The sequence below is a fragment of the Bombus huntii genome, chromosome 7 (assembly GCF_024542735.1).
Source record: "Bombus huntii isolate Logan2020A chromosome 7, iyBomHunt1.1, whole genome shotgun sequence".
NCBI classification, from domain to species: Eukaryota; Metazoa; Arthropoda; class Insecta; order Hymenoptera; family Apidae; genus Bombus; species Bombus huntii.
In genome coordinates, this window is record NC_066244.1 from 9,137,547 (window position 1) to 9,152,406 (window position 14,860).

General features: G+C 47.1%; 1 protein-coding gene across 2 annotated transcripts in view; it reads right to left on the reverse strand.

Annotated features, from left to right (window-relative positions):
- The window catches only part of LOC126867654 (protein O-mannosyl-transferase TMTC2-like), a 215,484-nt gene that overhangs the window by 193,865 nt on the left and 6,759 nt on the right, over window positions 1-14,860 (reverse strand). The gene's annotated exons all lie outside the window — the stretch shown is intronic.

The window sequence follows — 14,860 nt, forward strand, 5'->3', positions numbered from 1 at the left end:
GGAAGGTTTGCGCAGGGTGAAAATTTTACAAAATCTCTATTTCGTCACGTTAGAGAATGTAGGTATCTCCGGCAACATGCTGATGGATTATTTCCCACCCCTGAACCGGATGGGTCATTGCCCAAGGAAGTAGTTGAAACAAGAAGGAATTCCCTAGAAATGTTCACAACAGTCTCGGCAGTCATCAAGACAGATTTTGGAGAAAATGACCATAGTCGCCACAGTGGTTGGCCACTGGATGAACGCCAAATAGCCAACGACTTGATATTGTTCATGGACTAGTCAGCCAAGATGTAGTTGTTAGCATAGAATACTTTGACATTCGTAGAAATCGAAGGCACGGAAAATGGATCAGGACAACTGGCGAAAAACGTGACAAGTATACATTCGCGATACTTTCGCATTCGATAGTCCTAAACGCAATTTCACCGTAGGAAGTAATTAACTAGTTAACGAGTAACACGTAACAATATATAAATCGATCAAAAGTACGATATTTGTTTGTTCGAACGTCTCGCTAAAAGAAACTGAAAGCATCTACGAAGGTTCGAAACTTCAGTTATAATCGTACAAGATTGGTGTTAGTTCCTATCGCAAAAGGTAACATTTGTATGATAACAAAACCTCATGGTCCGAGTGCACCTTTAATTTAAGATCCCGCTAAATCATGAAAACTACTGTATCGATGTAGACGTCTTCGTGTACGAAAAACATGGCTCGTTCGAACGGAAGATCGCCGAAGGGCATATACGATAGAAATTTTCATTTGACTAGAGATACAGGCAAACTTTATGAATCGAGTTCGCCTTTACACATTTTTGCGATACGCATTGACCGTGCATAAAAAGTCGCGGCGGGCGGGCATACCTCCGTGTTCGATCGCCGTAAAATTCCTCGCAGGCACGTCAGTTTCCGTACAGTTGGAAAACGGAGAACCGGGCGAAACAGAAATACTGCGAAGTTGCCGGAGGCCAAGTATGTCTAGATCAGCCACCGATAACGCAAGGAATTGCATGGCCGGTAATTGAAAAGCAGACAAGCAAGGATGCCTGCGCGAAAACCAAGTAAAATGTACGTGCGAACGTACTTTTCCATAAACGTTGCGCTATTACTGCTAAATTACTACGTCAGAAAAATTCAACCGTTCCTCGGTAGCGAGCTTTAGCTTTTCCTCCGTGGCAGCTCGAATCTTTCACGCTCTTCAAACTAACTTTAATTACGTTCAAATGAATGTCAGATGTATTAGGAATTCAAAGGGATCGATGTCGTCAGAATATTAAGAAGCGATTATGATAGAAACATGCTCGGGATGCGTCGCGGCAGACGAGGAGGAAGGAAAGACAAAACCAGAGGCGGTGTGAACGGTTGGCATGTTTGATAATGCGAGCTAGTATTTCCAGATTACGTGGACAGGATGACGCAGTAAAAGCCTAACAGAGGCAATGGCCAATATCGTACAGTGCAACGTGTCTACTGGCGGATACATAGGATATATGTAGTCAATATCACTGATATTCCCGATGGCGCGATACACCGGGCAAACGCGTAATTAAAACTGACGCTTTCGTTTGGATGTGCGCCCTGTACAGAACCGTTGTAGCTCGCGCGTTCCGTTATGCGGCTATCTCGGCCTTCACTTCCGCCGCGATTGCCATCGAACGGGAGAGGGAAAAAAAAAAGTTTTCAAAATCACCGGTTGTCCGTCAAATATGGGTTGCATGAAAAACGGGAAATTATTTGGCAGCATTTCCGCGCGCGCGAGCCCGTCGCACTATCGTGTACCCTGAATTTACATTCGACGCGCGCCTGCTCTCCACGCGCGGTGACGCGAATTAAATTTCACGGCTATCGGGTTGGAGCCGTGTCGCGGCAAATATTTATTTGATTCCGACCGATACCATTATGATGTAACGTCGATTTATTTAATGCTTTCCACTGTTACTCCTCCCCTTTCACCAGTACGAAATAACATAACTGTCTCGTTTGAACGATGAATGGATCGGAACGACAAAAGCATCTATATGAAACCCCTTCTCGTCGATCGTCCTCGCCGAAATTCTCGATGCGTTCGGTAATTGTAATTAATGTGTACGCAAGTTCGATAATCCAGTCGAACCGAGACGTTGCACGAAATCACTCGTTACCTGTGGTAGAAAGGGGTTGCGTGAAGGGGTCGAAAACAGTGGCTGTTAACGCAATATGTAGGTAATGGCGGCACATAGGCGAGAGTCGGTATGATAACCGCGAAGCGATAACGATTTTCAACTGGGCCCGTGTACCGTGTCGAATCGACGATAAATCGAGTTACCTCTCGTCAGAAAGCGATAAACATTGCCGTTGCCCGATGGTGGTGCGGTTCGATATAGGGTGTGCGTGTTTCCCATTTTTTCCCCCCCCGTTTTAACTCCACCAGCCCGATTAAATCATCGCGATGCGCAACGATTCTAGTGACAAGTTGAAAAATCCTTTCCACCGAAAGCAGCACGCGATTTCTTTCGTAATCTTGAATTTTACGAGACTATCTGTAACGTCGTTTCATAGCCGTACTAATTATAATCTGGCGATTAAAATGCTTTATTCCCGGAGAGCTAAAACCGACTAAAAGGGAAGGAGGATCGCGCGCCAGTAGGGCCGGAAATATCTATAAAAGAGCTTTGTCGCGACATTATGAAGAAGCTTTGGAAACGTTTCAAGCGAAAAATGCACGGGAAATCGAGTTACGCGCAATTTTAGGGAAGAACAGGCCGGAAAGAAGAAACAGAATCATAGAAGCTATATGCCAGCGGAAAGTAAATTAATTTGGTCCCTTTGGTTTTCGTAGATTTCCGTAGCGAACGAACAGCGTGTCTCTCGTCGCGTAAAGCGGAGCTGCGTGCCACGGATTATGGCATGGTAAATGTAGGTGTAATGCGTGCATGTAAAACCCGTGGATGCGTGACTCCGGTTCGTATCGAACACAATAGCACTGTCGAGGCTGTATTTTTCGTGTACACGTAAAATCCATTTGGTCGTTCGACATACTGGGTTGTCACTCGGTACAATCGCATCCTCCTCTTGTCGCGCGCGCGACTACGGGTCAGCTTTATTGTCAGCGCCGCCAGAATTCCGGCTTTCGCATCGAAACGAAGAGCAATTATTCTCACCCACCGCTGCGAGCTTTTAATTGTTCGCGTGCACCGCCCTTCCGTCGTGTTCAAAATATTGTATTACTTTTCTATTACGAAGCAACTGGCGCGGCCACCGTTAAAAGCGCATTCTGACCTTTTAAATTTTTCCATTAACCGACATCTATCGAGGCACACTCAAACTTGCGTCATCCTTGTTGCCCTACGTGTCGTCCTTCTGTTCCATTCTTCCTACGTAGCACACACGTCTTCTCTCTGTTTCTCCCGCCTTCTATCGGTACTCGGTGCTGCCGAAAACTTTATCCAACACCGTTAACCCTACACACTACACACCGCGTTTACGCTGAGAAGATACATGTTAAATGCTGCCCCGAAAACACTGTTCACACATTCAGAAAATAAAACGAATCGATGGTAAAAGCGTTGAATACGAGAGTAAGTTAATAATTTACGGGTAGGTTAAAGAATCGCGTTTTAAAATATGCAAGTACATTACTTGATTGAAATCACTAAAAAGGAGCTCGGTGAATGAAACGTGTTATCCTATTTCGCTATAGATTGATAGAAACGGATGAAACACGAACGATGCGCAAAGATAAATCGAGAAAATGCACGTGTTCTAAATCAATTATCAACAAGGTTGGCGAAAGATTCAAAGAAAAATTCTATCGTGCAGGTGATGAAATATAAAAAAAAGGTTGGCGTATTACGGACCCTTTAAGCTAAAAGAGAAAGCCAATTAAGGATAAAATTAAGTATTGCCATTAAGGAAGAACAGTGTGCATCGCGATAACGCTAGTCCACACGCGGCAATAATGGGTGGTAAAAATTACATGACAAAACGGGTGTAATTAATCATTCCTCGTATCCTCTTCGCTTGACACCATTGGGTTATCATCGTTGCTAATCATCGCAGTATTTTCTCCGTAAAAAAAAAAACATCATCAGTTAATAGTGATTCATGCAGACGGAACAAACAAACTGACAAACAGACAGCAAAAAAATATAACAAAGTACCCTGGAAAATGCCTATCGCCTCTCGATCACGATCTACGTCGACGAACAAGAAACGCGACAAAACTTCGCGGTGAACTTACAATCTAACAGGTCGTGGCTGTATTCCGCTGGTATCGAAGTCTCGGCAGCAATACTTTCGGCATTAAAGTCGACGCGTCATTTTCCACGGCTCACATCCACGTGGTTCGTTAGCGAGAAAAGCCTCCCCGTGCGCGATACCGGCAGGGCCGCGACCTGTACACCACCACCGTTCCTCCTTTTATCAGGATTCCCCTCTCGTTTGTTTTCACGACGTGCGAACCTGGTCCGGCTTATTTCGCCGTTCGCCTGTGCTAAACTCTGTATTCACGGCGTATCGCGTAATGCCGTAGCATTACTGCGAATGTCTAAGCTCGCTAACCGGTAAATATGAGTTTTCACTTGCCGCCCTGGCTACAAACCCATTTCTACTCTCGGCCTCTATTTTTACCTCGTTAATTACGATTACCCGGCGTCCCAAGGCACGCCAGGTAACACGCTCGGACTTCCGACGAGTTTCTTTCTCTAACGTGCACCGACGAAACTCTGCCAGGTGGCCACGACTACACACCCAAGTCCGATATACAGGAAAGATACCCGCGAGCCGGAGAATATATCGGAGAGTCGTGACTAAACAGGAATACATATATTCCAGCTTTGTATGCTCGTTATCGAAGTGCTAATATTCTATCGATGCGAACGGGCAAAGAAAATGGCTTCCTTTTTCGCATCGGTATAACGTTTCGTCGATCTCGCCTACGGGGTCTGTTAATATCTAATTAAACAACGGAATTCAATACATCAGCATGATGGTTCCAGGCCACTGGAACTAGAGCACAGACTAGAAGTCCTGCGGCAGCATGGAAGACGAAACCGGTAGAACGAAGAGAAACAGCGTAGCGTCGAGTGGAAAAGGGAGAGAATGGTGGAAACTCGAGGAGGATCTACGACCTCAATTCTCTGCCCTGAAATAGGCCCGAGTGTTCCTGAGGTCGGTCTTCGGTACTTCGACCTGCGGAAGCAATATTTCCACGGGACTTCCGAGAAACGGCGAACCCGCCGGCAATTAGTCAGGAAGTGGCTGACAAGCCTCCTCCACGTCTTTCGCTCGTGCTTTCCACGAATTGACCGCCTTTGTGCGCTCGATCGCCGATTCGATATTGCCGATTCGCGAACGCCCGCATACCGGGATTGAAGATCCTCCCTTTCTTCTTAATTAATCGTCTAACGAGAGGAAAAAAGAAAGAGAGGGAGAAAACGAGCGAATCTTCCATGGGGAATCGATCAACCTTCGGATAGAAACAAAGAAGATTCAAATCGTTTCTTGGCCTTCGAGTTATGGCGTCTTTATAAGAGCCACTATCCTACGACTAAATCATCGTAAGTTCGCGCTATTTCGGACGACAAGACAATTCGCGCCATTTTCCTCCGATATAATTCTTCTTTAATGGCTCGTAAACAAACTCCCATAAATCGTGACTTTCGTCGTTTCGCCGAGCCTGCCAAGGCGTGCACAGCGTAACCCGCTTGAATTTATAATGCCAACGATCAAACACGTAGCAATACCGTGAATCGTAATAGCGATATCCGCGAGTTAACGCTTCTATCGCGATACGACGCTCCACTTCGTTCCTTCCAACCTCATGATCGGGAGAAAGTCGGATTTTCGGTTTCATCATTGGCCAACCGCGATCCAGGGACTACGTATCGTAGGTAACTACTCCTACGGGACCTGTAAAACAATACTGCTTTTCTCCGGTGAGCTCCACGAGTCATCGTTCCTTATGGACCACGGTAGAACGAAATCAGACGCGAGTCCGTGCGGTACGACTTACCTGGAGGCGAATAACGGATGCCGCAATATCTACGGGCACGCGGTGCGATTCATATAAATTATCTGGTCTGACGTGATTTCAGTCGGGTCGTTGCGCGTTTCGTTACACGTCCATTTAACGCGAAGATTTGTCTCTCACGATGAAACCGAGCCTGCAAGTCGCGCCACTTTTTCCTCTTCTCATCTCAAAATAAACCCGAAACGTGCACGTTCTCTCCCAGGCTACTTCTTTATGCATACGTTTCCAGGCTCTCGTAATAGGATCAGTCGCGAAAACAACAAGGGGGGAAAAAGCTGACGAACGATAATTACAGTTCGACGTTATTGCCTGATCGAGTATACAATTATCGGGCGGATAATCGGCAGTTGGCCGATTGAAAAAACTTAAAATTCTACGCTCTTAAGGAGCCTAGGAATTGTCCCTTATTATACAGTTCTTGTTATTACCGTCGCATCGTTTTAGCAATTGAGCTCGGATAAAAGACCACTTTATATCGTGTGCTGTCGTATAACGAGCACCATTACGGAATCATCTCCAGTCGGATCGTAGGCTTCCCGACTTTCTCTCTCTTTCTCTCTCTCTCTCTCTCTCTCTCGCTTGCTCTTTCTCTTCGTTCCACTCCAGAAAAGTGCATTGTCTTTGTCATTAAATTACGCTACGCTAATGACCGTCCGTCCAGCACTGTAATTTATGTAACTGCAGCCGGTTACGTCACGCGGTGATTTGCGAACGGTGATGATAGGATCGGCGCGGAATCGAAGCGGAGGGGAACGTTGGAAGTAGTATTACCCCGAGCTGGTTCAGACGCGATCGAAATACTCCGGATGATCCCCTTTCTCCGTGTAGATACGCTTCTTATTGGCGTATCGCGATACGATGTGATACGCGAACACCGCGTATCGTATATTATTATCCGCGTATTCCATTTCTATGTATATTTGCTGCACATGCACGTACCGAGCCGTACATCTGCGGGAGAAGACGTTTCGAACGCACGAAAATTGTACATGGAAGAATACGTATTCGCGGTAGCATCGCGTTCCGTAAATGATATTCTTCGTGTTGACCAACATGAACAAACTATTATTCACGTAAGATTTTCTATTCTTCTCGGCTCGTCGAGTTTCATTAATTAACGCTGGACTCGGTATCGTACGCTTGGCTGGCTAAGACGCGGCCTTAGCTACTGCTGTTTACTCTGTTTAATATCTTCGAAGAGAACGGCTGATTGGATCAAAATGGAACAGGCGGATGATTAATTTCAGCCGACTCTCTTTTCAACGGCGAAGCAATTAACGCCGACGCTAATTAATCGTGCAATGGTCCGGCTGTGTGACGTGGCTTTCGAAAATATCGACGGTATCGAAATCAGGTCGTAACTCGATTACGGGGAAAGATTCGTTATCGCGCGACCTGCTGTAAAACGGAACGATCATGGCACGCTTCGATTTTCTGTTTTATAGGATCAGCCCCTATGGCCCTGTTCCTGTTTTTCCTCTCTATGTATCTACATGCACGCGATAATACGTATGTATGACTATGCTAAACACGACTTTCCCTTTTTGCACTTTTATCCCGTGATAAAGTGGCGTAGACTGTGGCGCGCGCTTTCGATCGATCTACTCCGAGAAACGGAGAATGAACGAGGAATGATGAAAGAAGAGGAAGAACAAGACGAACTCGGCTAGAAGAGCGATAGAGAAGAACGAGAGATATTACTTTTGCTCGTTATCGGTTAATTGGAATCACAAGATTCCCGATCGTTTCTGAGAAGCCAGACTTCGCTAGTTGCCTCTCCGTCGCTCTTCCGCTCTCTCTTTGTACGCGGCTTATCCCCGCGACTTACATTCGTGCGGAAACAGTCAAACGCGGAAGATGCAATTACCGTGCCAGTAACAAACTCGTTTGGCACGGTAACTGCAGCGCCGTGTTTAAATTGCAATCGTGTATCAGCGCGATAAAGACATTCGCGAACGGATTTCCCTCGGTTTTTAACCGTCGCATCGATACCGCAAGAGAGGAACAAGTCTGTATTTAATTCGAATCCCGAACCGTGTCGCTGATTTATAAGGTCGCGTCGATCTCGCGGCCAGATTGGGCACTAATATACGAGAAGCAGAAACCATTCGATAACGAAGCCGAACCAACTATTATCGTTTTTGTTCTGCTTCTCCTTCCTCCTATTCCCTTCGACCCTATTCTCTCCTCTTCTTTTTTTTTCTCATCGTCCACGAGAAATCCGCAAAGACAATGGGATCTCTGGTCCACAAAAACCGATATTTCCGTCGTCGGAACGATTGTACGCGGCTTAACGATCGACCCGGAAAAGGAAATTTCATCTTCTCACGAAGTGCACCCTTTTTATTTCTCTTCTCCTTCGTTTTTCGTTACCCAGCCACTCTTTTCCGTGGCTTCGTCCCTTCCCCTAGCTCTTTTATTCCTCGCCTTCTTATTTACAGCGGCAAATAACTCCTTTTGCGACGTAATATCGTTACGGTTATGTAGTTTCGCCGATACGCCGGTTCTTTATTCTATTCCAGGGGATTCCCTCCCTTCGTTGTATGCTCGCCACGTTTCCCTTCTCCTCGCAATCTTTTCCTCTGCCGCGTCTGGCTGTCTCTCTGCCTCTCTTCGTCTGCCTATATTTTCAGCTATCATCCGAGACAGCCTATTCCTTTCCTTGGCACGAAGACAGAAAACAGTCTCCGTCGCGAGATTCAACCGATATTCAGCTGTACCGGCCGAAATTGAACGATTTGTCGTATAAACGTCTTTGAGCCGATTCACAGCGCGCAACGCCATTGATAAATCCGGACGTCTATCCGCGGAATCGCCGCGCCGTCACCGGACGCGCTCGTGCGGAGTTAATCTTCCAAAGAGTCTGCGGGAATAGGAAAGAAAGCCGCGGAAAGCTCGAAACATCCTGGAAAAACCTACCAACTCGAAAATCTCTCGCGCCCAGCCAACACGATCCCATCACACGGAGAAACTTTCCCCGTTCTTCCCCTCGGTCTGATCATCGTAGTTAAGCTGCGTTGGCCGCGATTCTCGCTCCTATCTACCAACTACATGCACGTGAAAGACCATCGGTACTTTCAGAGTCTACCTAAACCTCCACATATCCTAGACTATATGATAGTATATGTACTGTACCCGATGCGGATTTAACTCGAAGAACTGGAAGAAAAAAAAAGGAAGAAAGGTATGTACGTATATCTGGTGGTGCCAAGTCAGCTCACCTAAAGACCAACGTCGGTAAGAGCGACCTTTAAAGAAAATCCTCATTAGAGAAGCTTCTGCAACGAAGGTAGCAAGCCTGGACGCTGCAAAAAGCGTCTAATTAATTATTTGCGTTTTCCGTCGAAACGACAACGATGAGGAGCAACATTGCCGCGTAATTGCCTACCGACGAAAGTAGCGATAAAGACAATGGGTCCGCGCGTCTCCGTCTTGTAATTGAACCCTTCCAACTTCGCCGGGAAAGTGTACGACAGCTGGATGCGCGCTTTAATCGCGACTAACGTAACCCTATCGGGTGTCTCAGTCGCAGCCCGTAACGACGATTTACGGGTTAACGAGTTCACACTTCTCGAATTTCCTGGATGTTCGCATGATTCTTCCCCACCTATCCTACCAAGTATTCGATTCAGCAGCCTCCTTTCTCGGTAGGGTATTCGCGGTACCCTTCGCATACCATCGCTCTTCGCCGTGCCTTCAGCTAACCAACGAAAGTTCGCCCCTTACATTATCGTCGCGGCAGCCGCGAGTCGCTTCTTGCGCTTGCGGGTGCCGCTAACTTTTTAACTAGTTGCAAATTAAAATTTAACTCGAGGGTACCCAGCACCTTCACCTCTGTCGGCGTTTCTCGGTACTTTCTCGTTCCCCGGGTCTGGAGAGCGACAGCCTGTGCGACGAGACGCGTCCGCAGAAGAAGAGAGAGCGAAGAAAGTTTGCGGGAGTAGATTTAAAAAAAGAACCGGAGGTTGCTGAAAGTTATAGGGACCGAGGATCGAAGACGTTAGAGACTTCGATCATTTTTACGAGCGCTCCTGGTCACTGGCGCATCGTGCAACCGAGGATGAGAAGATACTGCGCGCTATCTCGATCCTGCTTTTTCTCCAAGCTGGCCCCTAACTCGACGCGATGTCTGTTTTTCGCGATCTACGAAGCGGCACAAATTTTTCAACTTCGGATATTTGCTAGCCTGTTATTCGTTGGCCGACCGAAACCAACGAGAGAGTACGAAATACAAGAACCACCAGTTGTTTCCATCCCGAATACTTCTGTTACGTTAAAACAACAATGGCATTCCCACGAACAATCGCGGCGGATTTAGTTAGTCGGGCATAATAGGTCTAGGGCGTACGTCGTTCTTTTTTTTTTTTTTTTTCTGAATGCATCACGGGGTAACGAGGCAGCTCCGTTACCGCGCGCGCAATATTTCAATTACCGCTCAACGTATCCTATTGTTTGCAGACGCAGCAGTCGACAACTTGGGATCTCCGTGAGCCGGCTCGCGAAGCCACGAAGAAATAATTTCGAAATTGCCGCCAGCGATTTTTCACGAAACGACTGTGATTGAAACGCGGTCGCCGGCACGCGGATACGTGCGAACAGAGAGCGTCGCACACAAGCAAGACGACGCGACGGGTTCCGCGAGAAAAGCGCGGAAAAGAGTATTGCAAAGAGAGAAGAAAGAGCAGGTAACCCCTTTTGCGACGGGCCGAGGGCAGGAAGAACAAATTGCACTTCCCAGTCTCGTTAAAACAATGTCGTCGGGGGAACAGAGAAGAAGGGCAAACCGTGGCAGTGAGGGGCGGGCCGAAGGGAATGAGAGGTAGGAGGTGAGGGGCAGAGGAAAGCTAGGTGGCTGCTGCAGCTTCCAACGAAGGAGTATTCAGGTGGAAAGAGCTCTTCGCTCGTTAGCATTTAATTGAGAACCTCGCGAAGAGAGGACTTCAGTCCCCGGTAACGACGGTCGACGGGCTCGTTTAAATATTTTAATAATCTCTTGTATCGCGAACGGCGATTCGAATATTTAGCGGTACCGCGATATCCAGGACTCGGCCTCTTCCTTTACCGCGCTCATTGGAAATACATGGCAAAAGGATCCGCGGTAGGAATTTCCCACCGATCGAATCCTACCTACCTACCTACCCACTTACCTACCTACCAACCTACCAACCTACCAACCTACCCACCTACCAACCCTTTGCAAGAACGCTCTCGCTTTCTTTCACGATCGAATATGGATTGTACGCTTTGTGGAAGCAATTAGAGCGAAATTTATCGATCATCCGACCACTGAATATAACTGTTCACAATGGAAAACAGTCGATGCAGCGTGCGACCAAACGATAGTGATTATCTTTCAACGTCGAACGACGAGACATTATAATTTGAAACGTCATTCGGATTTACATAGCTCGTTGGCGAATCCGCGATTTCGCAAACACGATGGTTTCCCGTTGACAATGAGCCTTTCCATTCTTTATAAATCGCGATCGATTTGGTCAACCTTTGCCATCGTTAACTCCAGTTTTGCCAAACCAAACGAAAAGGAGAAAATAAGGAAACACGATTAATCGCATCGTCGATTCGATCGACCTGACCTCTATTCAGTCACGAAGTGAACCGTTGTAACGAGTGGCTTATATCGACCCTCGCGCACGGCCTTCGAATTTTCCGGTCTAATGGAACGTGCCATTTAGGCGACCACTTTGAGGCGACTCGATTTTCTCTATATTTTTTTTCTATTTTCTTCGCATCGTTACATCGACACACCTGGCAACACCTTACCCTACAGGTAAGCGGCGTACAATAGGCGCCACGTATCGTTGCACATACAAGCTTTCATATTGTGCGCCAGCCGAAGGCTCATTTATCATCCATAGAGGGATAATCAATTAATCGCGTGAATACGGTCGCAGCGAAGACTCGTATTTAATATTTAAACTTCTTGCGCGGGAGATTAATTCTTCACGCTCCGACAGGGCTTCTATGATCGACCTATTTATCAGCACAGCCTTTCGCCACTTTTCTCCGATGCTCGCGTTACTACGGAACTTATCAAGCGTTGTAAAATGTATTACTGCTGGTTCGTTAATTTTTCAGAAATATTTATGCAACCCCTCCCAGCTCGTTCACGGATACCCGGCAGCGTATCGTCGATCTTGCTCCTCTACGACGCGATCCTTTACGACATCGCGCCGCGCCGTTTAGTCGTATAATAGGCGACGATTCTATCCACCGCCTCTTTATTAAACGTTCGATAATGCATTTCATGCCGTGGATAATCGTCACGGATCTTGCCTTCTGATTTATTCCCCTTTCTCTAGACACCCTAAGAGGATTCAAAAGGTATCCCGTACACGAACCTTTCTAACGTCCCGCAAAAATGTCATTAGCTTCCGCTAGGGGAATGCCCTTTGACCTTTGCACGATGAGAGGAAACTTGACCTGCGGCCAGCGTTAACCAGCCGACTTTGTAACCTGTTGTCGCCATAAGTAAGTCGTCCCTCTTTCTCTCTCTTTCTTTCTCTCTCTCATTTCCGCCCTTCCTCTCTTTCTCTCCCTGGCTCTCTGGCCGCGGTCGATCGCATGACCCTACAATCCTGAACCCACTGCTCAACCTCCGTATCCCTATCTTTCAGCGAACGCTATGCGCGTCCTTCCGTTCTCTCCTGCCGCTGTGCTCGTGCTTTTCGGTAGATCAAGGTGACCTAGGTTCATTAGCTCATGACCGACGATGTACAAAGTTTCTCGGAACCTTAAAGTAAAGGGCGAGCTCGACAAGGCTGCAACCCCGATTAGCTTACACTCGCAAGATATCTATACATCGTCTCCCGGAACGATCGACAAATATAGCCAGAGTATCGTGTACTTCGACAGCATTAACCGGGTTTCTCTACACGGATTTCACGGCCGTCGGCTTCGTGTTTATACACACCGTTCGTGGAATGCGCGCCGGTACCTGGTGGTATTTGTTGTTTGCAGTTACTCAGCCCTCTATGTTTTCCTCCTACCCATCCTCCCAAACCATCTCGATCCCGCCTCGCTCCCTCTATCTAGTCAACCCCTTCTCCCTCTCTCGTACTCTTAGCACACCAAGAATGCACCACGCGTTGCCCCGTGCAAGCACGATGCAGCAACATACTGTGTACCGAGGGATGCTCCGAGTACAGGAAAGGAGAAGACAGTCTGCTGAGAGGGATTTTATTATACGGTAGAACGGAGACCCGCAGGAATATAACCGTGGAAATGCACAAATAATACGAAAGCCGCAAAACAGGCGGCAGTGATAACATCGCGAACACGGTGACAAGAGAGAGGGACGAGAGGAAAACGTGCCCTCCGTTGAAGGATCCGCGACTCCTACACTAACCAACCGGCTAACAAAACCAACAAATATTTTTCATTGGCCGAGCACGTATCTCGAGAAAAACACGTTGCCCGGAAGATTCCTTTTGTCGAATCTCGCTTACGTCATGTCGGTTCTTCCAGCAATTTGCAACGGTTACGCGGTGACGCTCGTCGAAAGAGACACGTGCGACGAGCTATCCTCGAATTTCGAAGATTTCTGAGGATGACCGATTTAGAGGTAAACGAGAAGCCGCTTTTACGGCGCTGTAACGAGGTATCTTAATCGAAATCATACGGTAATACTACCGGGGAAAAAAGGTCAGCGGTTTTACGCGGAATCTAAAAGTTTCACGAGTACTTTACGGAAGATAATCCGAACATGGGAAGGGAATTGATCGATCGTGCGCTTTGATCAACTCGCGGTTCGTGGACGTTATGGACCAAGTGTTCTTCTTCTTATAGAGATTACCTGATCCGAGGAATACACAGAGGAAAAATGTGGTATCGGAAGGTTTCAGATGTCCGAGCAATTTTTGATCGCGAGAGGTCGGAGGAACAGTAATCGACGTCTCTCGTTGGCCATCGCGTCCTCTCTTTCCCTCTTTCTCACACTTGCGTGAGAGTACAGGAACGGATAGCAAGGTACACGGTTTCCCCATTATCGGGTGTTTACGACGACGACGAGGGGCATAGGAGGACGCACACACGAGGACGAGGGTGGCATCGCCGTCGGTGGAGATCGCATCGGCCGCTCCGCATAATAACTAGCTACCATGCATTTACATTTTAATACGGCCACTCTGCATAGCGGATAAAAGGTATATAGCCGACGAGGTTGAAATCATCGACCTCTGTGTGTCGTCATCGACACCCTCCGCGTCGCTCGTTGCTCGCGGAAATAACCGGTAAATTAGCCAGAACCGAACCTACAATTCAAGCTTCTTGGAACTCCTACTTTCGCCTTGCGCCTCGTTTTTCCCGGCCGCGGATTCTTGTTTTCGTAGCCGCGGTGAAAAATAACCGAAACGATCTCGCGTCAGAGTCGATGGGGCGCGAGTTTTTACAGCGGATGCTCTTGCAGAATGTCAAAGGAGCAAGCAGACTTGTTATTAATGCAGTTTGCGCGACTCGTCGAGGGCTGCAGTAAATTAAACAGCACACGCTGAAAGAGGAACCTATTGCGCTACTTCCAAGAAACGACCACCAGTACGGGCACATCTTTACTCGATGAAAAATGTACGGTTGTCTACCACGAAATGGCTGATTGTTGTTTTACATCTGCCTGTACGACATTTAATCCACGTCAGAGCGTAAACCCACGATATAATTAAGCAGTAAATCGTACGGTGAAATTTCTTAAAAGATATATACAATCGTCTGGGTTTTAATTAATATGTTATAAACAAATCTCTTCATTAACCGCTCCATTAGATGACATTAGATGATTTGGATGGTGTATTGACCTATCTACTTGTCGCGCAAATAAATTGTAGCGGCACAGGT